At 40.1% G+C, this 27,951-nt stretch overlaps 1 protein-coding gene and 1 pseudogene across 1 annotated transcript in view; one reads left to right on the top strand and one right to left on the bottom strand.

The window, feature by feature from the left end:
• The window catches only part of LOC103274857 (clavesin-1), a gene marked incomplete at its 5' end in the record, with an annotated part of 98,665 nt that overhangs the window by 44,628 nt on the left and 26,086 nt on the right, over positions 1-27,951 (bottom strand). The gene's annotated exons all lie outside the window — the stretch shown is intronic.
• On the top strand, positions 5,388-8,729 carry LOC103274856 (annotated as a pseudogene).

Raw genomic sequence — 27,951 nt, 5'->3', positions numbered from 1 at the left:
AATACATATATAATTTATATACTGCATAATTCATTCCTTTAAAGTACACAATTCATTGGGTTTTAGTATATTCACAGAGTTGTGCAGCCATCACCACTATTTAATTTCCAGAACATTTTCCTCACCCCAGTGAGAAATTCAACGCCAATTAGCAGTCATCACCCAATACACCCCTCCACTAGTCCCATGTAGCTATATTTCAATTGGAAAAATTATCTTAAAGGCTGAATTTAAAATTTTGGTAATTAGACTAGGCAGTGGAGTCTTTTGGCTTATCACTCCTATGCCATTTACTTATTTATTTACTCTTCAAATAGTTATTGAATGTCGTCTTGGGCATTAGCGTGAAAGAGAATAGACAGTTCCATATTACAGATATAAGTTCTTTTTTGAGATAAGCTCAGAGTACATAGGCTATATCTCATTTTTGTGCATGACTCCTGTAAGATCAGATTTAACACAATTTTGCACAACGTTAGACTCTTAAGTTACTAGAATATCATCATTTGCTATCTCTGACCCTAAGCAGCTGTGAATACATTTTTATAGAGATGGATACTATGTCTGTGGCCTACAAGTTTATTCTTAGTTAGAACCTGGCTTGAATCACAAAAAAACTACAAGATGTAAAGTAAAGAAGTCTAGCCTGCTTCCATTTCATACTCTATTCTATTTCATTTCAGGAGAAAAATTTAAAATTTTTTTTAATATTTAAAAGTATTCTAAAATACATTTTTGATATTTAAAAGTATTATGTATTGAAATGGCAATATTTTAGATATATTGTGCTAAACATATTATATTCCCCCCAGATTTACCTCTCCCTTCCTTTAGGATGAAAAACAAAGAGAGATTGGCTTAATTAAAGGGAACTCAATCTGTAGAAGCAACAAAAAATAAAATTAAAAGAGGTGAAGGGAGAGGCATGACAGGTCTGTGTCTACTAACTTTTTATAAATGTTGTCATAATTGAGGGGAGGAAGATTATAAGAATCAGGTTTGAGAGGTTAGCCTAAATCTGATTTAACCCATTAGTCATCTTGAAATTGTAACATCATTTTGTTACCAAGACTTCTTTCTTGAAAGGGAATCCCAACAGACTCTAGGTAATTGTGTGGCTGCACACAGCACATACATACAGGCAAAATTGGATGCTTTGGAGAGCTGAGCCAGATACATAGGGAGGATCAAAACAGCTGGAGTCCTTTGCTCAGGAATAAATAGTAATTTTTAGACTTTATTTTTAATATCTATGTGGATAAAGAGAAAGAGATAATTGCATTTGTGTTGCATAAAAGGCAGAGATATAATCTTCAGGATTATATTATTATAGTATATTAATTTAATAATATCTATTATAATCTAGTATAATCTCTAATCTAATATTATATTATTATAATATTATTTATTAATACAATCTGTATTATTGCAACCAGGATTATATTATTAGATCCTTTTCCTTTATGTGAATAGTTCCAATTTAAGAAAATTCATATTTTGCCAGAGTAACTGGTAGGTTCTTAGCCACCATTTATTTAACAAGGCCCATTGTTGTCTGGGGATATTGATGATACAAAGACAAAGTGACTGTATAGCCTTCCTTCAGAAAGAGACAGTTTGGTGGGGGAAGCAAACAAACAAAAATGAAAGCAATATTATACATGCTTTAATTGTGATATTTGTTTGCTAGTAATTTTAGTAAAATAAGTACAATTTTATAAGTAAAAAAGGTAAGTCTGCATAGGCTATTACTTCTACTTCTAAAGTTTCTACTGCTGCATGACAATAAATTATCTATAAATTATAACTTATTTATAAAAGCTAGTCTAAGCTAGTTTTTGTTTTTATGATTCTTTGCTGCTGAATATGTAGAACAAACAAATCAAGAATTAGTCTTTTGTTTCAGTACTGTATGCCAAAGAGCAGCGATTTATCAAGGAAAACTATGATTTACTCACAACCCTCAGTAGACTGGAGGCTTTGCTCCATGGGTAAGTGTCAAACCTTTGTGAAATCCAAACATCCACTGACAGGCAGTAATGATGAAAAACTGCCAGACAATTTGACAAGAAGATAACTGATTATAGTGGATAACTTTTGGGAAAAAAAATAGGAACTAATTAGTGAATTTCCTAGTGAGTCCTTCCCATTATGACAAAGATCTCAACAGGTATATCTGTGCATAGGGCAATGTCCCAGGTGGCTTTGTACAGTGTGTGTGTGTGTGTGTGTGTGTGTGTGTGTGTGTGTGTGTGTGTGTGTACATTTGTGTGCATGAGGGAAAAGAGATGAAGATAGACAATATGGTCCATGTTTGGGAGCTTTACATGATAATCCTATAAAGTGCTGATAAATGTTTCCATGTCTCTACAGATTACTTTCTGTTTGTAAATTAAACACCTTTGACACAGACAGAAAATTATTATTTCCACATTTGGAAATTAACATTTTTTATTCTTTAATGTTGCTCAAGTTACATTTCCATCTTAGTTCATTCCATGCATGCCTGAGTAACATCAGATTTTGCTTATGTGCGCATTTGTAGTCACTAAACAGGTTTTATAATACACTAAGGATCTGTATAAAATCTATGTGAGCAGTACTTATATGCCATTTTGTAGCACTTGGAGCATAGGTATAAGTTTTCAATCTCTCCACACAGGTTTATAATTGTACACTTATTTTTTGACACATTGTTGGTCAGATTTAGGACATGCGCCCCATTATCAGGTATTCCCTTATTGACTAAATACTTTTAAGCACAATTATATAACACTGCCCAGATTATACTTTGGAAGATATTTTATAATTAGGCGAGCGAAGGAAAGCAGGTGTCCCTTGTAGAAACAAATCCCTATAGAATATTACTATGCTTGTCCTGCCCTAGAAAAAATATAAAAGTCATAATGATTTGTTTGAGTAAGCTAATGAGCATCATTACTTTAAAGTATTCAGTGAATTAGATAATCCTTTATATGAGGGGGACCCCAAAAAACCTGGAATTATCTTTTGGAGAATAGACCACAGGCTTCCCCCACTAGGTGAGTGTTTTAGGAACCCAGTTGGTATTAATGTACCTGCTACATTGCTGTGAGAGGCTGTGCTCAGTTTCAGTGAATTTTGGTTTTTTTAGGTTCTTTCGAAGCATTTGCCCATTTCACAATGGATGATTTAAAGTGCACCTGCCCACAAGGTGCTGAGTGTTTGGCAGTTGTTGACCAAAAATGCATGACTACCATGCTCCACCTTCCCTATTCACCCTATCTCGCCCTGAGCAACTTTTTTCTGTTTCCCCAGATGAAAAAAGTCCTCAAAGGGAAATGTTTTGCCAGTGTGGAAGAAGTGAAACAAAAAAACGGCAGAAGCACTAAAAGACATCAAAATTGACAAGCTCAAAAACTGTTATGAGCAGTGGAAAAAGCATCCTGATAGGCGTATTGCATCAAATAGAGAGTATTTGAAGATGACTGAAGTTTAAACATGTAATAAATACACAACTTTTTAAGAAATAAATTCCTCTTTTCTAGGGGGGGTTTCAGGAAAGTTTTAATTTTGGGTATTACTAAACTCTGCTAAAGCAGTGAGAAGCTCATATGAGTATATGAGTATCAGAACTGCAGGAGGCAATAAAGAAGCACCTGGTCCTGATGCCACAGACTGGGAAAAGAGTTTGAGGGGGAGTAGACCAGCGAAAAGTGACTGCCTCTGCAGGGCAGGGCTGGGGAGGAGGGAATGGCACAGTGCAAGGCTCCATTGTGCTCTTTCCAACAATGCTTTGAGATGCACTTTGATTCCTGTAGTTTCCCATTAAAAACAATCAGTGGACATTGGAGACTAGTAGCAGTCAATGCATCATTCAAGGGGGCTCTCTTTTGGTCACTCAGCTCTCCAAAAGGGGCATCCCAATCCAAACGATAGTCCACCAGAGACAGGGCTGGGAGAACAGCATGATGGGTGACGTGGTTACTTCTGCCTTCGTTTCTCTACTTCTTCTTTAAATGCCTCTTGTTGTTTCAACTGACTTATGTGAGTAGACCAGAGAAGACCTGATAAGCAGATTTCCTCTCTTTTACTCTTATAGTTAGTCTTCCAGGGCACAATTGAGTGTGGGTTTTGAGGTTGCTGGTCAGTTAGGAAGAGTCCCTATATGATTGTCCCAGTTTTTTTTTTTTTTTTTTAGCTTTTCTTTAATCCCTTGTTTTTCTCTATTCTAAGGAACCCTATTCAAATTACCGATTATTCTTCACTGGAATTTCTTGTGGTTTGTAATTTCAGGTGGAAAACTAAGCACTAAGTATAAAACAACTGAGACTAATAGGAGGAAAGCTTAGTTAAGGATAATTTTTTTTTTTTTACCAAGGCATATTACATGGATTCATTTTCTCTTCTTCATAGCGCTAAATATTTTATTTATTTATTTGTTTGTTTGTTTGTTCTATGTGTTCTTATTCTCTAGAACTTAGTCCCTATGATGGAGGGAGAGCATGTGCTTCATATTCTGCAAATCCAGCACTCAACTCAATGTCTGGCACTAGAAGGGACTCAGTAAACAGTCATTGAATGGCAGAATTTATGTTAGGTTAGCAGATGTGTGATCTCCAATTTCACATATATATGTGTTTTTCCACTGATGTTAGTTTAGATTGTTGGGTGATCCTTGAAGTTTTTGTTCCTTGCTGTGATTAGAAAGTTGAATGTATTCTATTTCTTTTTTATTTTTCTGAGTCGGGATCTCACTGTGTCACCCAGGTTGGAGTACAGTGGCATGATCATGGCTCAGTGCAGCCTCAACCTCCTGGGTTCAGGCAATCCTTCCACCACAGCCTCCTGAGTACACGAGACTATAGGCACACACCACTATGCCCAGGTAATTTTTAAAAATTTTTTGTAGAGACAAAGTCACTATGATGCCCAGGCTGGTCTTGAACTCTTAAACTCAAGCAACTCTCCCACCTCAGCCTCCCAAAGTGCTGGGATTACAGGCATGAGTCATTATGTCTGGTCAATCTATTCTATTTCTGAGGGTCTTTAAAGTTGACTAAAAAATGTTCTTTAAAAGAAAAAATATCAAGCTAGCAAAAAGAATCACACACTCAGAACTAAGATAGAATCATCTAGCTCACACTGTTTCCCAAGCAATAAAATCTACTTATTATTTGGATATAGTTTATTGACTAACACCCAACATTTTTATATATGGGTCTGGTATTTGCATCTGCGTGCTCATAGCAGAAAGTGGTGCTGTAAGATCCTTGCCCTGTGAAGTAGTCCACCTTAGATGGATCCTTCCATTTTTCAACAGAATGAAGAATCCTAGCATGAGCACAGTGGACTAAAGTTGCATCTGGCTGTCTTTTCACACCTAACTACAAACATTGTCTTCCAACATGAAGAGCCAGCAACAGCATGTCCTATTTTGTTTCCAGAGGAGGAAACAGAAGCTGACTGAGGGGTTGAGGAGTAGGTTCTATAATGAATGGGAACTCACTCAGCATCCTGTCCTGCTGGATGCTGTATCCACTGGTATTTAGCCTGCCTGCTGGGCACTTAGAAATGGTTATAGCTTGGTAATCCTAAATTGAGAAACGTTAGTTTCTTTCATACTACTAGGGTATTACAGTTAGCTTAGAAACACCCTGGATTTAGCTCAGCAGTGATTACATTGCTTTCATCAGAATCAGCCAGGTATGGGCTCTCCTGTGTGTGAATACCCCCAAATTTCCCACAAACTCTGAGAGGACCAAAGCAGACTCTCAGTTCTGGTATAATAATACTTTATTTTTGTCTTTATTCCACGAAGTATTGCTTTATACCACTTCTCACCATGCCTACTTTGCTGTACCACAACAATGACTATTTACATGATGTTAAACAGAATGATGCTTGTAATGATGTAGCTGTAACTGTAGGACCAGCTAAAACTGAGCCATTGTTTAAGTTGTTAAAGATGGCGCAGGGTCAAAATTGCAAGTCATGTAGCCCAGGCCAGTGATGTGGGAGAAAGTTTTAACCTCCTAATTGTTAACACCACCAGCCTGGCAGACGGGCTGCAATGGCATCATCCTGACTAGTTAGAAATGCCATAAAATCTTGATTCATCCCCCAGATCGGGGAGATAGATTTAAGTGTTGCCTCCTATCATCTTGTCAGTTGACTTGCAATAACTTTTTTTCTTTTCTCAGAAGCCAGTATCATAATACCGTATTATGATACTGGCTTCTATGTGTGTTGGATAGCGAGTCCATTGTCCAGTAACACTGTTATGTACTTACAGCACTTTAGTTCACAGTTTGAGCGGTGGCCTACAGCTGGGGTCCATTGAGGGGGGTGAGTCCTAGGCATCCTTTTACCTATTTTCAATTAAAAGTTTGCCTCTGATGGGAATTTACATCCCAAGCAAAACACCAACCACCTCAAATACACAAAAACAATCCTACATTTGATGCTCGTCTTAAATTTCTATTTCTCTTAACTTGCATACTCAGTTGCATGTTTTTGAGCATTGAATATCAAAATAAGTTAATAACTGATAAACATAATTTCTAAAATAATGACAATGATTTTATTAAAAAAACTTTTTAAGGCTTTATTGGGTATTTACCATGTTCCAGATCCTCTTCTACATACTTTTGTAGGTATATCAATCAAATCTCATAACAACCCTTTGAAAGGCAATATTAGTACCTCCATTGTACAGTTGACAAAATTGAGGACCAGAGAGGGTAACTAACTTACTCCAAGACCTACAACCAAAACATTTTGGAGTCAGGATTTGAATTCAAGCAGTCTGACTCGAGTCCCGATGTTGAATATCAATTCCATGAAATAAAAGGAAGGAAAGTTATTGGAAAATCTTAGATAATAGTTAGCTTTGCAGGTTCCAGACTTGTATATATAACAGGTTTCTCGCTCTTTACCTTATCAAGCCAATATTAGCATGCTTATTTAACATTACTAGCAGGTAAATACCAAATATCAAGAGGATAGGAAATTATTCTTAGAAACTCCAGTTTAGAGGACAGTCTTGGGCCCTTTGCACATCACATCTTTGACAGGCAGTTTGTAAATCTGCAGTTAAGTTCAACAGGCTCAGTACAGAAGCAGCTAGAATCAGGAGGCTATGCCTGAAAAGTCTAAGAGCCTATGGAGACCTAAAGAAAGGCAAAGAGGATAACTAAGGCATTCAGCTCCATGAGTCAGCTGCTTGCAGAGGCAGTATTCTCTGAGGAAGCTTCCAAAGAATTATGTTAAACTGTATTAATGCAAGAGGGTGAAGGAGAAGCCTGGTTTCTAATTCAGCTTTGGAGTTCCCTTGGCTGGTGAAACAAGCACAGGTCCCCTGCCATTAGCCTTCAGCATGTCAGCAATTTTTTTTTCATTACTTATTCAAATGCATTCTCAACTCTCTTATACAAAATCCCCCATTTTCCCTCATTATTTTCTTCCTTATTTATGACATTTCTAAAATAAATGGTCTTTATTTGGGGTCTTGTTTGTGCCTTCATTTGTTCCTTTTTTTAGTTCACTGATTTACTCATTAATTCACCCAGCATCTCTCCCATACCATCCCACATGTCTTGGCTGGCCACTCTGGGCCACGCAGTGTACTTGGTTCTGGGGACAAGCTAGGACAAAGTGGTACTGGTGCTCTTTTTCCCCAGGCCGTGGGTCCTCACATTGTTCCCACCGATGCACACTCCACGGACAGGGGTGGGGGTGGGGGGGATGGGACACGACAAATTTGTATTCTATACAACAACATCTCTGACTTCATTTTTTACTCAGCTCACTCATTCCTTCACTTAGCTGATCTCTTACTGTTGTCAGGGAGAGGAAGCTGATTGACCTAACTCCCAAACTACATGGGAGTCTTGTAAGCCTCAATGACTGGTTACCACAGTTTACTAAGCTCTTGCATGTGTTTCATTTCATTTGCTCCTCAAAGCAATACATTGAATGGGGGAGAAATCTAGTTGTATAATAACATATATATTGTAAACATATATTGTAAATTGTGTTTATCTATGTATTTATGAGCAAGGAGAAAGACTGTGAGCATTGCCTATATTAGGAGGTGGTAGTGGAGCGGGCTAGAGAGAAAAACATCTTTGCTTTTATTCAGCTTTGTTAAGTAATATATATTAGCACCTGCTTTATTAAGTAAAATAGGCATGCATCATTTCTGTAATTCAAGAAATATCAAATAAAATCGGTCCCCTCCCACTGTGGGAACTTTTCTGTCCTCTCAGTAAAACCTGCTTTCTCACTTAAAAAAAAAACACAAAAGAACAATTCTCCTTCCATCTCCGGCCACAGCAGCGAGAGGAGCTGCGGCCACGTCCGCGCATCGGCAATGAATGGTCATGAGGATCTGCTCCAGCTTCCTGATCAAGAGGAACAAGCAGACCTACAGCACCGAGCCCAATAACCTGAAAGCCCGCAACTCCTTCCGCTACCACGGGCTGATCCACCCCAAGACGGTGGTCGTGGAGCTGGCCAACGACGGCAGGGGCGACGTGGTGGTCACGAAGCGGAGGGCCAGCCAGGGAAAGCCCGCCACATCCTACGTGGGGACCACCATCAACAAGAACGCCAGGGCTACAGTGAGTGGCACCAGGCCCTTGATCCGCAAGAACAAGTACCACCCCGACCTGCGCGTGGCTGCCATCCACAGGGCCAGCGCCACCCTGAGCCTGCTCCCCAGAAGCAATAGTCAGCTGCCTTCCTAAAACAACAACAACAACAACAACAACAACAAAACAATTCTATGAGGCTGAGACTAATCATTCCTCATTTTATGGTTGAAGAAAACAAGTTCAGTGGAAGACCAGGGTCTGATCAGATATCAGGAGAAGAAACAGGTAGATCCAGTCTCCACCTCAAATCTTCTAGTTGGAAGTTGAGCTTCTGCCAATGGCTGTTGTTTCCTTTCCATAAAACAAGCACATCACAGCTTGAGGTTTAGGGTAGTGCATCAAAGCAAAATCATTCTGGCACAGTGGCTCATGCCTGTAATCCCAGCACTTTGGGAGGCGGAGTTGGGAGGATTGCCTGAGCCCAGGGATCCGAGACCAGCCTGAGCAACATGGTGAGCCCTCATCTCTACAATAATTCAAAAAATGAGCTAGGGATGGTGCCAGCGATTTGGAAGGCTGAGGCAGAAGAATCACCTGAGCCCAGCAGGTTGAGGCTGCAGTAGCCGTGAGCATGACATTCTCCAGCCTTGGCGATAGAGTGAGACTCTGACTCCAAACAAACAAAACAGAACAGAAAAAAAACTCATTGGTATTGAGGCGTAAGACATTTTGACTGAAGGGATCAACCATAGACCACTTGTCTCTGAGTGTGATGTCAGCCACCAAGTTGACTACACCAGAGTCTTCATAACTTTTTCAAGTTTTCTCCTTCTGAATCCAGACACCTCAGACAGCTCATGACATCTTCAGATGGTGCTAAAGCCAAGAGACCCAACTCTGGCATAAAGAAGTACGTTAAAGATAAGTGTAGGTGTGGACAATTGTCAGTTGTGAGTACTTAGTTAGGAAATGCCCCAAGCTATTTTTCTACCTGATTCTCTGTTTTTTTGTTTTTTGTTTTTAGTTGGAGTCTCACTCTGTCACCCAGACGGGAGTGCAGTGGCCGCTTCCGGCCACCGCAGCCTCGACCTGCTGGGCTCCGGCGATCCTTCCGCCTCCGCCTTCCAAGTAGCTGGAACTATAGGCACGCGCTACCACGCCTGGCTAATTTTTTGATTTATTGTAGAGATGAGGTCTCGCCAAGTTGCCCAGGCGGGTCTCGAACCCACAGGCTCAGGCAATCCACTCACCTCAGCCTCCCAAAGGCGCGGGATTACAGCCTGAGCCACCGAGCCCGGCTTGATTCTCTGTTTTAAGTATAGTTTTCCAGAAGTGATGCCAGTGAAAATTAATTTATCTACTGAGGAGTCTTGACCTTTTCCATGGTAGGCTTTTTAAAAAGTGGAGCAATATTATTGGGGTGACGTCTCTGGTGGTCCAAAGAAATGAAGTGCACATGGCATTCAGCAGGTGAACAACCAGAAGAATCTGACCCTTGAGGCAGGCCTGGCAGGACACCAGAAATTTCAACAGGCATAGCAAGATTAAGCCCTTATGTGGTTCAATTTCTGCTTGATATCACACTCAAAAAACCAAAAATCTAGCTGGAAAATATAGCCTAAATAATTCAGATGTATTCAGTGTTTCTCAAGTGCACAGTCTGCATTGACACTCACCTTGCCTGTCTTCCTTATCTTGCTCTTATCACTCTCTGTCTCCTTGTGCCAGGTATGCTCTTGGATCATTTTTTCTTCCCCATCATTGTGTCACCACGTCTGACAATTACCTCCCCTGCTACACTGTGAGGAGTAGCCTTCACTTTGACTACTGTTCTCTTAAGAATCAGCTTCACTTTGCTGTGGACAAGTGTCCCTTCCACCCACCCTAAATACTCTAGAATTCTGACTGATGGAACTTTCCATCTCATATGGCTAAATTTCACCTTAAAACCCAACATGTGAACCCAAAATCTGGTAGATCCCAGTGAATTAAACAAAGAAAAGTGGAGCTGCTTCAGCTGGTGACTGCATCAAGGAAGGTTGCCCCAGCTGTGAGCTGTGCCTTTGCCGTTCTCACATCCCTAGGCTGTAGCTGTGACCATTAGGTATGTGTTTCAGGTGCACTTTTTTTGATGGAGAGATGCTCAATATGTGAGGCTCAATGAAATGTTTACATAAATATTTCAACATAGCAAAAATAGAGAGAATGAAGGCCTTCAACACAAGTGACAAACCATCTTGGGAAGAAGCAACAACACAAAATTCATGTTTCTGCTCACCTATTGTTTCTAGTATTTATTCTATGCATTAGAATATCTATCAGTCTATCTGTCTATCATCTATCATTCTATCTGTCTTCTTCAAGTAGTGTTTTTTGGAAACCAGTGATGAAATCTAGAAGAAAACGATGAAAATAGATAAATATCACTTCTGCAAATAAATGTATAATTCTCAAATTAATATCTAAGGGTAGATCCAGAATACTAATTGCTGATTCTAGAAATAAAAAAAACAGGAAGATTATATTTTATTTTTTTCTTCTTCTTACACATTCCATTACCTTGTTATGCAAGGGCACAACTCCACGTTTGCAGGTTGCTGGGGTTCCTCTTAATTCTAGTGCAAGTGTTGTCTGAGAACCTCCAGTCAGCCCATATGCAGTAAGAAAGCAATCCTGCATGTATTTTTTGCTTTGGAGGAGTTTTGCAGGGGATCCACCCAGCTTTATTTTGTGCTGGTCAGGTTCTAGCTCAAGGGTGTCCAAACTTTTTCAATAGTTTATGTTTACGCATAAATTGAATGCATGAATAAAATAAATGAAGATAGAAAATGCAATTGTTCCCCCCTATACATCAGTGGATCATCTTGTTTACCATTTGGGACCATCAGTCTTCTTTTAATTACACATGTGTGCTTCATCTCCTCAAGGAAGGGGGTAGGTTGCCACTCACTGGAAATATTTTGCAAGTACAGAGTGCCCAAAAGCATGGCGCATAGAATGGAAGGTGCGGTGAGAGTTGAGGTTTCTGGAATTACACCATCTCAGGTAGAATTCAGGGTCATTGGAATTCTACCATTCTTCTGGCATTCTGGCAGCTCTGGGATCGCATTAACAGTTGCCCAAGCGTTTTTGATAAACAGGAGCAAGGGTGGGAGGTCTATGGAACAGCTGATTATTTTTATGCATTTGAATATAGTTCTTTATCTTGAAATGACTTAGCCATCACCATTTGAGAGACAGTTGAGAATCTTCTAGTGTAATTTTTTTCATATTACTAGATAATGTTCCAGAAGAAACTTATTACTGCAAAATAAAGCGACCGGGAGGCTGATAGCAGTGCATCCCTAATTGCTGTAAACTCCAGGACAGGTGCCCAGTTTTCGACACAGGCCAAGCTGGGTGACCACCTGGGCCATGGCTCAGGAGGCTGTCCCCTTTGCTCTTGCCCTCAGGAAAGTGTTAGGCAAAAATGAATAACGCAGGAAGTGTGCCTGATGTGAAGTGACAAAGCCTGTGAGAGTAGAAAAACGCAGAGAGAAGTAGTTTTCTTTGGGGGGGGGTGGAAGGTTTCAGAATATAGATGAGGTGAGAGCCAATGAGAGTAATTAAGCCAAAAGCCTTGGGTTTTTGCCCAGAGTGGAGTTTCGATCTCCTGTTTTCTAGAACTCGGAAACTTCAGTTAACTATTCCCATTTCCCAACCCCCAAATGGCTCCTAACTTCTGCCTTTCTGCGGGTTACAGTGGGGTTCAGAGAATAAGTTAGACCTCATGAATCTATAAAATATGTTAATAAATTGCCTGATAAATAGATGGATTGTCCCTGGTTGGAAAATCTGAAGCAGAGGCAAGGGATGTGAGTTTGAAAGACACATTTGACACTTCATTGTCCAAGCCGGCCTGGGGGAAGCTGCCTGCCTGAGAGAATCATGAGGGTTTGACCTGCACAGATGGGCTCATTTTAATCAAACTAACTCTCAGCACCTTGAGGGTGTTTCTCTTTCTCTTCCTCGGTAGATTTTGGCTTTTTTCAGTTGATTACAGGCTGGTAATGATGAAGGCAAAGGTAAGAGCTCGTTTCATATACTACATCTGGAAGCCTCAGAACCAAGGCCCAGTACCAGCCAAGACAGAAGACTAAGTTAATCTCCGAGAAAACATCTCAGAGACCTGAGAGGTGATGATATGCTTTTGTTTATCAAAGTTGTCCATTCTGTCCCCACTTTATGCCATTAAAAAAAATTCAGCTCCAATGAAAGTAGAAAAAAAAGAATGAAAGATATGGAAAAAAAAGGTTTTTGGTAAATTCCAAATGATGCTGGAGTGCCCTTTATGTCTTTTTCATCTTCTAAAACCTATTTATTGTTCAAAATCCCCTGAAGATCCAACTTCAGCCATGGAGCCTTTCTTGATTCTAATTACATAACTCCCAAGTTATGCATTTCTTTCTTAGAGTTTCACAGCATCTTGGGACCACCTTTATCATCACATTCTCACTTTTTGTTGTACTTATTGGTACAAATATCTTTCTTATACAAGTGTCAGCCACTCTGGGGCAGGAAGCAAGATTTCTTTATTTTTTCCTTCCTCATGTTAATTGTATTTGATGTTATTATTGTTATTATTCTTATTATTACTAGTGGTCACACACTTCACTCACATCAGAATATCTGTTGATTCACTGGGTTCCTCAGGCTAATGTAGTAATCAATTATCTGAAACTAGAAATGTAGTTTCTTGTAAGTTCAAAGTCCAGAATAGCAGTTATATTCCTGGTGTCATCAATAATTTCCTCAAAATACATATCTGTGATCAAGGAGACACCCTGTGTAGTAGCCATGAATAACCAAAAGCAACTCTATTGTGATACTAATGGATTATATCCTTTGCATTTTGTGGATATTACTATAGCATATGATTTCCCCCATAAAATAAATCTTTGAAGAGGAGTTTCAAAACAGAACTCAAACAGAACTGGGATATAGACCCTGGGCTGAGCCAGATCTGCTTCATGACTAAGTGACATGCTACCTCTCCAGCCTCCTAATCCAAAGTCCTCAGCAAAATGACAAATTGTTTGCCACAGAATTTAAGGATCATTTATACATAGATTAAATCAAAATGTTTATTCCAAAAATGCACAAAGGCTTCTAAATACAAGCCAAGAAGGAAAAAATTGAAGAGAAAATAATAGGTATTCATTCTTAGTGGGGGAAAAATAGGTGTCATTAAAGAATAAAGCTTTGCAGTTTAGAGACTACTACAGTGATTCAAATAGGATGGTTTAGGAAGAATTAAGGAATTTAGAACTTCATAAGACTACATTCAAGGCATTCTAAAAAATAAACTCGGCCATGGCTTTACTAGACTCTGGTGTGGTCATGTGCTCTTTGAGCTGTGGCTACCGCCATGTTTCCTCAGCTCTGGCCCCTTCTCCTACCTTGGCAAGGTAAATGCTGTCTCTGTCTCACTCTCTCACTTACTTTCTAAATAAATTATATTTTCTTTTTTTTTTTTTTTTTTTTTTTTTGAGTTGGAGTCTCACTCTGTCACAGCCTCAACTTGCTGGGCTCCAGCGATCCTTCTGCCTCAGCCTTCCAAGTAGCCGGAACTACAGGCGTGCGCTACCACGCCCGGCTGATTTTTTGATTTATTGTAGAGATGAGGTCTCACTGCCCAGGCGGGTCTCTAACCTGCGGGCTCAGGCAATCCACTCACCTCAGCCTCCCAAAGGCGCGGGATTACAGGCGGATCCACCGAGCCCGGCATAAATTATATTTTCTAATCTAAAAAAGAAAAAACCCTCAAGTCCAGGTCTTAGTGTCATTTCTCACTACCTTCCCTTATGCTTGGTTCAGTCTTAGCTAAATTGGCTCTTCATTGTTCCTTGAACAGATGGTGTCTGCCTGGACTGTTGCATAACTGGTGGGGGGACAAGAGTAGGGAACAGGAGCTCACTCGTCTCTGGTTGTTAAAACATGCAATGCCAATGTACCTCAGAGCATCTGGGTTACGCACAAGCAAGGTAGGTTCATTAATACCACAGAGTGTCTCCCAGCTCCATCCCTACCAGTAATCCATTCTTATAGCCAGTATAGATGATTATATAGAGCTTTGGTCATAATTCGACCTATTATCTGAGGTCCCAGTCAAATCCCCCTCCTTCCAAAGTCTCCACTGAGACTCCTACAACATGTGATCATTTGTTCATTTGTTTTGTTTTGTTTCAGATCTTCACAATACTTTGTCTTTGCACTTTCTTTGACCTAGTCCTTTCCCTGTGTTTCCATCGTTGTCAGTAAATATCTCATAGTATGTGTGTTCTAAAAAAAATAGCATATTAATAGAAATGATCAAAAATTTGTTTTATTTTTATTATTGATGTGCATCTTCACACCCACCACCAAATCATCCCTTTCTTTAAGGATGGAACTTTGCCCTTCCCATCATTTTATCCCCAGGACCTAGTGTGGTGTGAGCACACAGTGAGTGTTGAGTAAATATTTGCTAATGAGTATTGGAATGATGACTATTAGTCTACTGGCCAGCCCTAGCCTTTGGTAGACTTACAGTTTCTTCTTTGTCCGCATACTTCCTTCAGTGTCTAGCACATGTGCTATGTAAATGTTGATTGAATTCCATAAAAACATATGGATTTCTTTTTCTTTTTTCTTTTTTTGAGTTGGAGTCTCACTCTGTCGCCCAGACTGGAGTGCAGCGGCCGCTCCCGGCCACCGCAGCCTCGACCTGCTGGGCTCCGGCGATCCTTCCGCCTCAGCCTTCCGAGTAGCCGGAATGACAGGCATGCCCTACCACGCCCGGCTGATTTTTTGATTTATTGTAGAGATGAGGTCTCGCTGCCCAGGCGGGTCTCGAACTCGCGGGCTCTGGCCATCCACTCACATCAGCCTCCCAAAGGCGCGGGATTACAGGCTGAGCCACCGAGCCCGGCTGGATTTATTTTTCATTGATACAGTTAGAGCACTAACATAGCTTCACATACTAGCTGTGATTAGAGCATACTTCTTTTAATCTCCGCTCCCCCGTAAAGGGCTATAAAACGAAGACAAAGGGAAAGATTTGGAAGAGGACAGGTAAAATGGTTAGATAAGAGTGCACACATGAGAAGGTGAATGAAAGTGAGTGACAAGGAGAATGTGTGGGTGGGGAGAGTGTGAGTGAGAGTGTGTGAAATGAGAATGTGAGTACGTGTACAAGTATGACTGTGAGAGGTGGTGTGAGGGAGACAGTGTGACTGAGTGTGAGTGTGCATGAATATGAGAGCAAGGGAGTGTGAGTGTGTGGATGGGAGTGTGAGTGAAGATGTGTGTGAGTGCACAAGTGTGTGAGGGCGGGGGCAGTGTGAGTCCGTGAGAAGAAGCGTGAGTGTTGAAGTGTGACTGTGAATATGCAGATGTCTGAGGGTGAACGTGTGAGAATATGACTGAGAGCACGTGTGACTGAGGGTGTGTGAGGATGTACCAGTATGTGAGGGTGAGTGTGTGACTGTGAGTGCCACGAGTATGACTTAGTGAATGTGAGAGGGAGTGTGTGATTACTGTAAGAGAGAGTGTGAGGGAGTGTGATGAGTGTGTGTGCGTTGAGTGTGACTGTGAGGGTGGGAGTGTGTGACTGTGAGTGTGGGAATGTGTGACGCGTGTGTATGTGAATGTGGATGAGTGTACCCGTGTGTGTGGGAGGCACGAGGGTGTGTACAGGTGACAGGGATGGGCACTATGGTGGGGTGGGTACCTGAGGACCAAGGGGAAGAGGAGGAAGCCAGGGTGATGGGCTGCGGGGGGCAGAGCAGGTGGAGCCAGCTCTGGGCAGGGCTAGGGCATGCAGGGCGTGGCAACCATGGACCATGAACTCCCAGCACTGACCTCCCCCCTCCCTCCCATCGCCTCGGCCTGGCCCTGGCTGGCTGAAGGCTTCCTTGGTCCTTCACCTTTTTCCTGGCTCTCCCAGCACTGGGAACTCGGCCGGCCTCCAAACTCAAATCGAGACGGTTGCACCAGTTGCTGGATTTAACATTTTCCCATTTAGACGCCCGGGCCACTCCCAGGCTCCGGGGCGATATCACTGCTGTGTTCAGCCTCGAACTTGGGACTGAGAGATGAGTGGGGTGCCCACGGTGGACGGGCTCAGGATGAAAAAGCCAGTCTCCAATAAAAGGGGATTGCTAGGATTCTCACTCCTGTGACCTGTGGCCACATTTATGACAGGCTATTCCTCTATAGATTAGCCAGTGTCTGATATTCTTACAGATGACTACAGTGTTACCGGCTCTAGAGCTGGGGATTTTTGAAGCATTCTTTCTGCATGTTTAATTCTCTCTTTCCTCTCTCCCTCTCCTCTGCCTTCCTCCTTCCCTCCATCTCTCAGTCTCTCTCTCTCCCCTCTCTCTCTCCTTCCCTCCCGCTTTCTCCTCCATTGCCCAGAAAGAGAAGCCTTGATTCCATGCTCATTTCTCTAACTGTCAAGAACTTACCTGTCACCTCCCAGCACTGGGATGGGGTGAAGAGTAAGCAAGGCTGATTACAGACTAAAAGAAATTTCCGGCTTTGTTCACAGCTGAGCAACAAGCTCTGGAGTCTGAAAAACACTTTTCTCTTTTTTTCTTATGTCCTTTATATTAATGTCTCCTACACACATTCTTAGAAGCACATGTTTCTAGAAAGAATCTATAAAACTTAATGATCATTTGTTGCCCCAAATAACTTTCAGGCTGGATCCAACAGCCTGGAATACAGATACAGGCCCTCCACATCTGGAAGCTTTGAAAAGCACTGCATTTGACCGTCTTCAAATAGGGAGAAGGAACAGGGGAAGAAGGAGAAAGAAGTTCTTGGGGTCCACAAATACCAGTTGTGGCAGTGAAATCTGTTGGGGTGGAGAGCGGGGTTGGGATGTGCAGAGAATAGAAGTAGAATGAGAACCAGGCTAGGTGGTTCAGCCTGTAATCCCACGCCTTTGGGAGGCTGAGGTGAGTGGATTGCCTGAGCCCGCGGGTTCGAGACCCGTCTGGGCAGCGAGACCTTATCTCTACAATAAATCAAAAAATCAGCTGGGCGTGGTAGTGATACCTGTCATTCCGGCTACTCGGAAGGCTGAGGCGGAAGGATCGCAGGAGCCCAGCAGGTCGAGGCTGCGGTGGCCGGGAGCGGCCACTGCACTCCAGTCTGGGCGATGGAGCAAGACTCCAACTCAAAAAAAAAAAAAGAAGTAGAGTGAGGAGGGCTGTTCTGATGGAGGCCAATGTCTTCTGATCTGAGAAGTCACACAGTGGGCTCTGGATAATGAGCTCTATTTCTATTCACAGCAGATGAATTTATACTGTGTGGAATTATTCAAAAAAACTGAATCTATTGGATGTTGCAACTTATTTTTAAGCCTCAATAATTAAAACAGTGTGGTATCTCTGCATGAATAGATTCAAGTATATAAGACATATGATGAAGATGGCAAGTATAATCAGAAATGGAGGAATAAATGTTTCCATAAATTGTATTGGAACAACTAGGATGACTTCTAGGAAAAAAAATCCTCACACTGTGCACTAGGATAAACTGCAAATGGATTGAAAAATTTAAATGGAAAATAAAATGAAGCTATAAAATTTCAGGAGAAAATCCAGAAGCCATACAAGATTGATGACTACTACAATAAATAAAAAAAAAAATCCTCTTACCCAGCAGAAAGAAAACAAAGCACACACACACACACACACACACACACACACACACACACACACACACATACACACACACACAATTCTGCAAGTAAAGTCAAAATGAGAACTATGGTAAATATTTACAATTCATAGCACAAAAAGCCAGGCTTCCTAATAGAAATTAATTTTTAAAAAGACCAACAATATAATAAACACATGGAAAAGGAGAGGAACAGAAAATTAACAGAATGCAATGACAAATTCCACTTAAACATCTGAAAAAAAGTCTCATCTCAATCATAATTAGAGAAATGTTAAATACAATTTCACTGTGACATTTTTCATCTATCAGCTTATCAAAAATCCAAAAGTGTGAGTTATTGATGGTAGTGGATACTGTAGTGCATCCCCCATGGAGTTACCCAAATTGCAAATAGATAATTTTAAATTTATAGAAAAATCCCACTTCTGGGAACTTATCTTGCAGATATAATTATACATGTGCAAAATGATGCTATGAACAAACTTATTCATTGCCATAATGGTTGTAAAAACAAAAAGATTGTAACTAGACTTAATACCCATTTTATAAAGGACTGTGTTTAACAAATTGTGATACATCCATTTACTAGAATACTATGCAGATGCAAAAGAAAATAAGGAGAATGTTCTCTAGATATGAATATGGAAAGATTTCTTTTTTGTAAAATAAAAGCTCCTAGGAACATATTATTTAAGAAATAAAGCAAAGTGTGTAACACTACCAGGGAGACCCAAAAACACCTGAAATTATTTTTTTGGAGAGTGGGCCCCTTGTAATATGGAGTACAGGCTTCCCCGCTAGATAAGTATTCTAGAAATCCATCGGCATCAGTGTACCAGCTAGCATTTTGTTGAGGTTGTGTTCACTTTCAGTGAATTTTTTTTTTGTTTTGAGATTTTTTTCAACCAATTGTCCATTTCTTGATGTGTGATCTAGGAGCACACCTGCCCACACTGGGCTGAGGGCTCAGCAGGTTTTCGTCCAAAAAAGGCTTGACTCCTGTGCCCCACCCTCCCTATTCACTCGATCTCCCTCTGAGCAACTTTTTTGTTGTTGTTTCCCAGATTTAAAAAAGTCCTCAAAGGGAAACGTTTTTGCCAATGTGGGAGAGATGAAACAAAAAATGGAAAGGCATCAAAATCGATGAGTTCAAAAACTGTTTTGAACAGTGGAAATTGCATCTCAGTAGGTGTACTGCATCAAACAGAGGGTACTTTGAAGGTGAAGGTGACTGAAGTTTAAACATGTAAGAATAAATACATAATTTTTTAATAAATACATTTTGGGTTTTTTGCGTCCCCTCCTTGTATATATAGTATGGAATTGAGTGTAAAAGGGAGAAAATAAAAAAATATATTTCTGTTTCTGTAACACACACACACAACAAAAAGCAAAGACAAAGAAACTAATAAAAGTCACTGTGGTGGAAAAGAAAGATAGAAATAAAGTAGAAACATTTTGCTTAATGCCTCTTTATATTGTTTTGATTTATATGCTTTGTGAATGGATTACCTATTCAAAAATGTGTTCATGTATTATATGTGTCCATCATATTGAAATATGTCTGATTTTAATAGTCTTACCAAACTGTTCTCTTTAAGAAAGCCAAAACAAGACTCATTAAAAAAAAAAAAAAAAAAATTACCCTATCTCTCTCTCTCTTTTTTCCTGTTCCCATTAGGGCTCTTAAGGCTGACATATTTCTTTCTTTGACTTGGGAAAGAAGATTAATAACCATGCTGAAGAGTGGCCTGAGGATTTGGGGTGTTCTGTCAATAATGGGGAAGCTATCATTTCCCCATTAACTCTAGGTATCTGACTCCAAGATGCCAGCTTTCCTTGATGCACTGAGTGTTTCAGTCTATAGGTCACTGTTCTCAGCCTGCTAACAACACTCAAGTAGATCAACAGCTGTCATGTTTCAGTCCAAGAGTGTCTAAAGGTAAAAGGTAATGTGTCTCATCAAGATGAATAGCACCAGAGGTTCTAAGTATTTTAACCCGGGCCTCGTCTATAAATTACTTTTATAGGTAAAAACTTATTTTCCTCAGTTATAAACAGTGGTTAATAAACTCTTTGATTTAATAATGCTTCCATGGAAAATATAAACATTTCTAAATACAACTACCCAAGTGAAATGCAATCAGGTCCATCATTTGCTATTGGCATATGAAACCTAGTCTCCTGGTTTGGAGGACCAATTTCCAGACCTAGAGGAAAGAAGATGGTCAAGTTCTAACAGATGGAGCAAACCTGGGGTTGGTGAGGTGGGAAGTTGGGGCAAGGGGGAAGTTTCTACTTTCTTAGCTTTTCAATTTGATCTCTTTCAACTCTTTTCTAAAGGCCTTCACACTTGCTGTTTCCTCTGCCTAGACATTCTGCCCTGGTTCTTTGAGTACCTGCCTTCTCTGTGTCATTTAGGTCTAAGCGCAAAATTTACCTTGAGATGTACTTCTGTTGCATGCCTATATCCCCTTGTTTTCTTTTCTTGATAGCACAAATCACTGTCTGAAATGGTCTTCATTCATTTCTTTACTTATTTATCAAATAAGTGATACAAATAAGAAACAATAAGGTTTCTTCTTTCACTACTACCAAATACCCTGAAACTCCAGAAGAGCAGAGACCTTATCTGTCTTGCCTCCCACCTATTCAAAGTGCCTAGAACGGTGTCTGACCCATAGTAAGAACTCAGTAGATATTTGTAGTATGAATAAATAGGTGATTATTGCTCATGTCTTATTTGGTTTTGTACACAACACCTAGCAAATAAAAAGCATTTAACGAATCTGCATCCGGTGAATAAATACATTTTAGTACTCTCTCCATTAGACATGAACACTGCCTTTTGAAACTCCTGAAATGGCAAAGAAAGGGCTCTGTCTTGACCTTTACTTTCTTGATGATCACTTTTTTCTATCACACTTAAGACAATTATTAAGATCCTTGAAATTCTGAATTAAAAAAAAATTATGGTTTTAGTATTTGTTTAAAAGTCCCAATATACACTGTAAGGCTTATTTAACTTAAAAGACTTATTTAACTATCAGAAGATTTATTGAACATGTAATTTATTTCTTGAGAATCAATGGAATTTGTATTAAACTGAATCTATTTTTCCTCTAATAACGGATTCAAAAGTCAATTCACAAAATTGTTTGTCATCAGCAATGAAATATTTCTGGAAATAGTTTATCCCAATTTCAAATATCATATTTATAAGTGTGGAAATAGACTTTCAATTGTATAAACAATTTGAGTTTATTGAGTGTTGATTTAGTAAATCCTAACCATAAGGCTACATTTGCAATATTAATAGCCCAGTAGGCATAATTACATTTAAAAATACTAGAATCTATATTTTTTAATGAGCCTACATCTCTTTTTAGAAAGAACATTTCCTTCTCAAACATACGTCCTTTTCTGATGAGGTGAAATTGCAGATGGTAGACCAGGTTTTGGAAAGTGGAATGAATATCTACTGTGTTTCTAGACATGTTCTAGTCATGGTGCTGGAAAATCTTCATATACTAGGGACCAACCAATGTTCTCCGAAATTTTCTGTCAAGCATTCAGCCTATGAGGAATTTGCCTCGAGGAACTATTCTGTGTGATGTAATCTTTAGTGTGAGAGGGTCCCTTAGGTAGTTAAACCACTTTGATTTGGGTCCATGATAAATTTTATTCTATCAAAATGATCACTTATTATAAAAAAGTTCAATATAGTATAAAATCCTTAAAATTAAGCAATCTTGTTCTTCAGAAAATTTTTTATTAAGATAATTTTACCTAGAAGGTATTTTATGCCAACCTCCCTGGAATCATGTGAGATAATCAGGAACTATCTTATGTTCTCTTCCATTCCTATGATTATACATCAAATATTTTTGCCTTGGAATTTTATTATAATTAGCATATGCCAATAAATCACATTTTAGATAAAAGGGACTGAAACACAACTAATTGCTAGTCTGTGTAGTGAATCAGTGAAAAAGAAGGGTTTTGTTTTTGTTTTTGTTTTGTTTTCTTGACACACAGAGGAGGGCAAGTAATGGGTCATACAATTGTTTTTATCACTATTTCTTTCTCTGTCTAAATTCATAGCTCTGTTGCAATAGGTATTGTTTTAGAAGACATTTTGGAGTTTATGTGAGTAATGTGTTGAAGAGTTGAGATATCTGAGTTGGGATAGGTAATGAAAACTGAAGAAAAATTACTGCCTCTATTTCAGATGCAACTGAGCCATGAGTTTCAATTTTGACTCTCCCTTACTTGTAAATAGGACAGAGTCGGAGCTTCAATTCTGTGGTTGTTTACCTGATAAAATGGAATCCACTGTGCCCAGCTTCTTTCACCTTTGTAAGGTATGCAGCTAGCCTAGACAAATGCCCTCACTGCAATTAAATGGATACATTGCAGAGGAAAGTGTAAATTATTTAGGTGGACCTCAGGCTGCAAGGCAATTTGTTAATATGTATCAGGCACCTTGAAATATTTATAGATTTTGACCCAGGAATTTCAAGATATACAAAAGAATTTGTATACAGCAGTAGTTCCTAAATCATGGACTGCCATCGCAGGGGTTTATGAGATCCTTTTAGGGAGACCATAAGGTCAAAAGTATTTTCATAATAATAAGATTTTTTTTCACGGTGTTGCATTTGCACCAATGATACAACATAAGACAGTACAGTGACACCCAACTATTCTAGAATTAGTCTTCCAACTGCTGTGCCCGGGGAGTAAAAAATATATATATGTATCTGTTCTGCTTATGAGTAAACTTGATAAAGCAGTAAAAATTACCATCTTTATTAAGTCTTGACACTTGAACACACATCTCTGTAATATTCTGTTGAAAAGGAAGGAAGTACAACCGTAATACTATAAGAAAGGGATTGGCAGTAGTGGGATACTGCCAGGGTCGGGGGAGGGAGGGAAACACAACATCAATAAAGGTACCTGACCTCAAACCAGGCAAAGTGGGGACCAAAGGGAGGCCCAAACTTTACCGGTGCAATGTCCACTTGTATACCTAATGCTGAATTGTAGCCCACATCTTTAAAATAAAATACATATTTAAAAAAACTTAAAACACATACACACAAAAAAAGAAAGAAAGAAAAAACAACTGTGAGGCCAGATTTAGCCTGTGGGTATAATTTACCAACCTTTACTTCAGATAAATCCAAGGTGCATAAGATAAAATGAAGAGGGCGAAGGAAGAAAAGGAGGGCCTTGTATTCTTTCCTATAAGTTCTTTTTACTAGTGCAAAAGCCTTCCTACCCTTCCCAAACCATCCTATAAAACTCGAATAAATAAGTACCAAAAGAAAGAGAGAAAGAAGGCAGTACACACGAAACCCCTCTCCTGCCCACTAAATGTGAGTGGCATCTTGAAAAATACTCATGTGTGGCTGATGCAGTTGAGAGCTGTAACTAGCTGCTTTTTACGTGAACACCATTTCAGTGTGAAAGAATGACAGGGCTGAGGTGAGTGGATTGCCTGAGCCCGTGGGTTCGAGACCCGCCTGGGTAGGCGAGACCTCATCTCTACAATAAATCAAAAAATTAGCCAGGTGTGGTCGCGCGCGCCTGTAGTTCCAGCTCCTTGGAAGGCTGAGGCGGAAGGGTCGCCGGAGCCCAGCAGGTCGAGGCTGCGGTGACCGGGAGCGGCCACTGCACTCCAGTCTGGGCGACAGTGTGAGACTCCGACTCAAAAAAAAAACAAAAAAAAAAGAAGAAGAAGAAGAAAGAATGACAGAAAGGCAAACTATGGGTTTTCAGGCTTGGGTCTGTGACAGATATTTTCTCCAAAATAAACAAAGGGATCCTGTGACTTCCAGAAAAACAAGTAATAGTGTTTTTAAATTAGCTAATGAACATATGAATGTATGAAGCAGAGGCGTTAAGGACGAGGCAAGACTAGTATATTAACTCACAAATATTTTTAAATGAATCAGTGCCTATATTCACTGCCCCCAGAGAGTTCCTTGTAACGTTCAAACATACCCAGTAGTGCATTGCTGATGACTCAAGCGGCAGCTGTTTTGCCTGAGTCCACATTGAACAGAGCCATGATTAGCTCTGGTGGCCAACCCTTGTTCAGTGGTAGCAACAGGTTGGCTTCAGCCACCGGTGGTACTTTCTCCCATTCTCTTTGCCGGGGTTGAGGATTGAGCTTGACATTGACTCTATTCCTCTGTAAATCATGGTGGTCATCCAAGGGGCTTTTGTGGGAAGGTTGAGCTCAGGACTCTGCTGACGGGTCTCTGAAGAGATGAGTACCAAATGCCAGAAGTTCTTATACCTAAGGTACAGTGAGCACTTTTGCTCTTTAGTCAGGGTCTCACTCTGTCATCCAGGCTGAAGTGCAATGGCACAATCATGGCTCAGCACAGCCTCAACCTCTAGGGCTCAGGCAATCCTTCTGCCTCAGCCTCCCAAATAAATAGCTGAGACTACAGGTGTGCACCACCATACCCAGCTAATTTTATCTTTTTTTTTTTTTTGGAGAGATAAGGTCTCACTATTTAGCCCAGGCTGTTCTTAAACTCCTGGGCTCAAGTAATCCCGCTGCCTTGGCCTCCCAAAGTGAAGGTATGAGCCACCAGGCCCAGCCTCTTTCATTCTTACAAGGTATGAAACTAGCCTAGACAAATGTCTTCACTGTCAATCCACCAGTCAGTTCCCTCTTTAATTTATTCATAGAAGCTTAGTCTTTCTTCTACCTTCTAGTTTCCAACAGTTCCTCCTTAGCAACTTTGTATCTGTCACTTGGTAGTTGCTGCTTTGAAAAACTGTTTTCTACCATTTTTCTAGTATGTTAGCTTCTATAAAGTGGGATAATTATAATAGATCTTTCACCTGTTCAATAAAGACAAAGATTTTTCTCTTAATTAAAAATTCCCAAAAGCCTTGAAATGAAAATATGATCAAAAGGTGTGTGTATTCAAATAGTCTTTGAACAAACATTTACTCAACTTCTAGTAATGAATCGTTGTGGTAGATTAAAAAATCAAAATACAGTAACATACCATTCAGGGAGACTAAGAGAAAAGTACATCAAATAGGCTCTTAGAATATTCTGGGATGGTGGTGAGATGGAATTGTGAATTCTGGCTGCAGAGGACTTGGGAAGGAGCTCCAAGCTGACCAACATGCAAGGGATGGCGTCTAGAGACGCCTGACCTTCAAGCCCTCCTGAAATCTGGCCATAAGCCACCCAACTGTATTTATGCCCCAAAGTCTCCATTAAAAAAATTCCAGGCAGAGCTTTCTGCTCACTCTCAGATATTCACCCTGCTTTCTCCTGTTCTGTGGGTCTTGCTTAGATATTCCCTAAGTATGAAATTCTATTACTACACTCTCTGTAGCCAAATATTTCCCATTGTCCAATGTCCACTTCATTTCCTTTTTTTTTTAAATTCAGGGGGTACACATGTGTATTCATTACATGGAATATCATGCAGTGTTGGGGATTGGGTCTCAGGTGGCCTATTCCCCAGATAGTGAACATTGTGCCCCATAGGTAGTTTCTGAACCATAGTCCGCCTCCCCACCTCGCCCTTATTGGTGTCTTCGGTGTCTATTATTTCCATCTTTGTGACCCTTTAGCTTCTACATATGAGTGAGAACATACAGTGTTTGGTTTTCTGTTTCTGAAGGCAATCTGGCTGCAACATCTGTCTCTCCATTGATCAGCCGGGTTTATTTGGCTGATGTGACTGGCTAAGCGGGTGTCTCTTTCCTCCCTCACTGCTTTATGTGCATCCCTCCTAAAGCTGAATGCTTGATCCAAGAGGATGACCATCCCCTCTAGAGGAGGACTCTTCTGTCATGGATGGACGAGTAGCTGCGCTTCCCTGCTAGAACCTCCAGCAAGCTCTCAAGTTCATTTCCTGAAACTTTCTTGACAATATCAGCCAAGCTCTACTTCTTTCTAGAAGCAGCATTTCTCATTTCTTCAGGAAGAATACTGGGCCAACCTCTGCTTTAGTATTTACACGTCCAGCTGCTGAAGTGGCAACTCCACTTGGCAGATTTCATATTTACAATGTAAAAAAAAAAACTGAACTCCTGATCTACCCACCTCTAATAGTTTTTACCTGAAATTTTACTCTCCTCCCCATCCTTCCCTATTTTCCTAAGTAGTAGCTTCCACTAAAACTCTGAATTCATCTTTGGCTCTCTCTTTTTCATACATCACACATCCAATTCTGGTGGCTCTAATTTTAAATATTTCCAGAATTTATATTCCCACCACCCTCACTGTTTCCATCCTGGTCTCAGCCACTAGAATAATCTCCAAACTAGCTTATGCCAATGGTCTCCTAATTGGTTCCCCTGCATCTGCTCTTGTACCTAAGTCTATTCTTCACAAGCAGCCAGAGTAATCCGTTTAAAACATAAATTGGATTGCCTCACTCTTCTGCTCAAAGCCCTCCAATTGTCCCATTTGACTAACTAAAGTCCTTCCAAGGCTAAAAGGGCACTTCGACTTCTCTGTCCCATCTCCTACCATTCCTGTCAGTCACAGCTTCACAACTAACACTTCATTGCTGTTCTGTGAATGCTCCATGCATGCTCCTCACTTAGGGCATTGCCTTGACTGTTCCCTCTGCTTGGAACATTCTTCCCTCAACAGCTGTGTGGCAACAAACTCTCTTCTTCAAGTCTTAGCTCCAGTGTCACCTTCTCAATAAGGCCAAACACAATAACGCTACTTCAAATTGCAACCCACTGTCATCACGTCGCAGTAGTCTTAATCACCCTAACCTGTTTATTTTCTTTTCTATAATACTTATTGCGTTTAGTATATGCAAACATACATTTAAATACAAACACACACACATACATGCACACACACACACTCTCTATGTAGTTTAATTTTGTCTCTCCCCACTTTAGAATGTATGCATAGATTCTAAGCAAAGAATCTTTATCTAAGCATAGATTTGTAGTCACTGCTGTGTTGCTAGCACTGCTAGGATAATAACTGTGACAGTTTTCAATAAGTATTTTCTGAATGAATAAGTTATGCATTAACTTGCATCATTCTGTCAGTAGACTACATATTTCCTGAGCACACAGATTCTGAATCATTCAACATTTTATACTCGCCATCTTGCCCAATACCTGGGATATTACTAGCACACGACCAGTAAATGGAGCTAAATGTATCTCTCCCTCCAATGAAATAATATGGTCTATACTGCTCATTTTAACCTTTGATTATTAATTGTTTTTAATATCTCACTGAATCTTATATGTGAGTGTTAACTACTCAGTGACATTTGGTTTTATTGGAATAACAGGGCACGACTCTTCTTTTGTACATGAACATGGTTGATTATCTTACATGCATCCCACCATAGTTGTTGAGTTGAATAGAATGTGTAATGACTGGCATTGGAGATTGTAGGTGGGGAGGTAGAAGAAAAGAGGAATGAGGATCCATAGGAAGATATGTCATAGTGAGCGTTATTTCCAGCAAGTTCTGTGGAAACTCTAGTTTCCAACACTTTCCCTGTTTTTTTTGTTTTTGGTTTTTTTTTTTTGGCTTGACATATTTTTTTCCCAATCATTTTTTTCTTCCAATTTACATCCTGTAGGCCCTAGAACAACTCCATTTGCCTTTAGGGTCTTTTGCTTTTTCTGG

This window comes from Carlito syrichta, unplaced genomic scaffold, assembly GCF_000164805.1.
Source record: "Carlito syrichta isolate Samal-C Ts95f unplaced genomic scaffold, Tarsius_syrichta-2.0.1 Scaffold315076, whole genome shotgun sequence".
NCBI classification, from domain to species: Eukaryota; Metazoa; Chordata; class Mammalia; order Primates; family Tarsiidae; genus Carlito; species Carlito syrichta.
The sequence above is the reverse complement of the archived record's forward strand: the minus strand, read 5'-3'. Positions and strand labels throughout refer to the sequence as shown.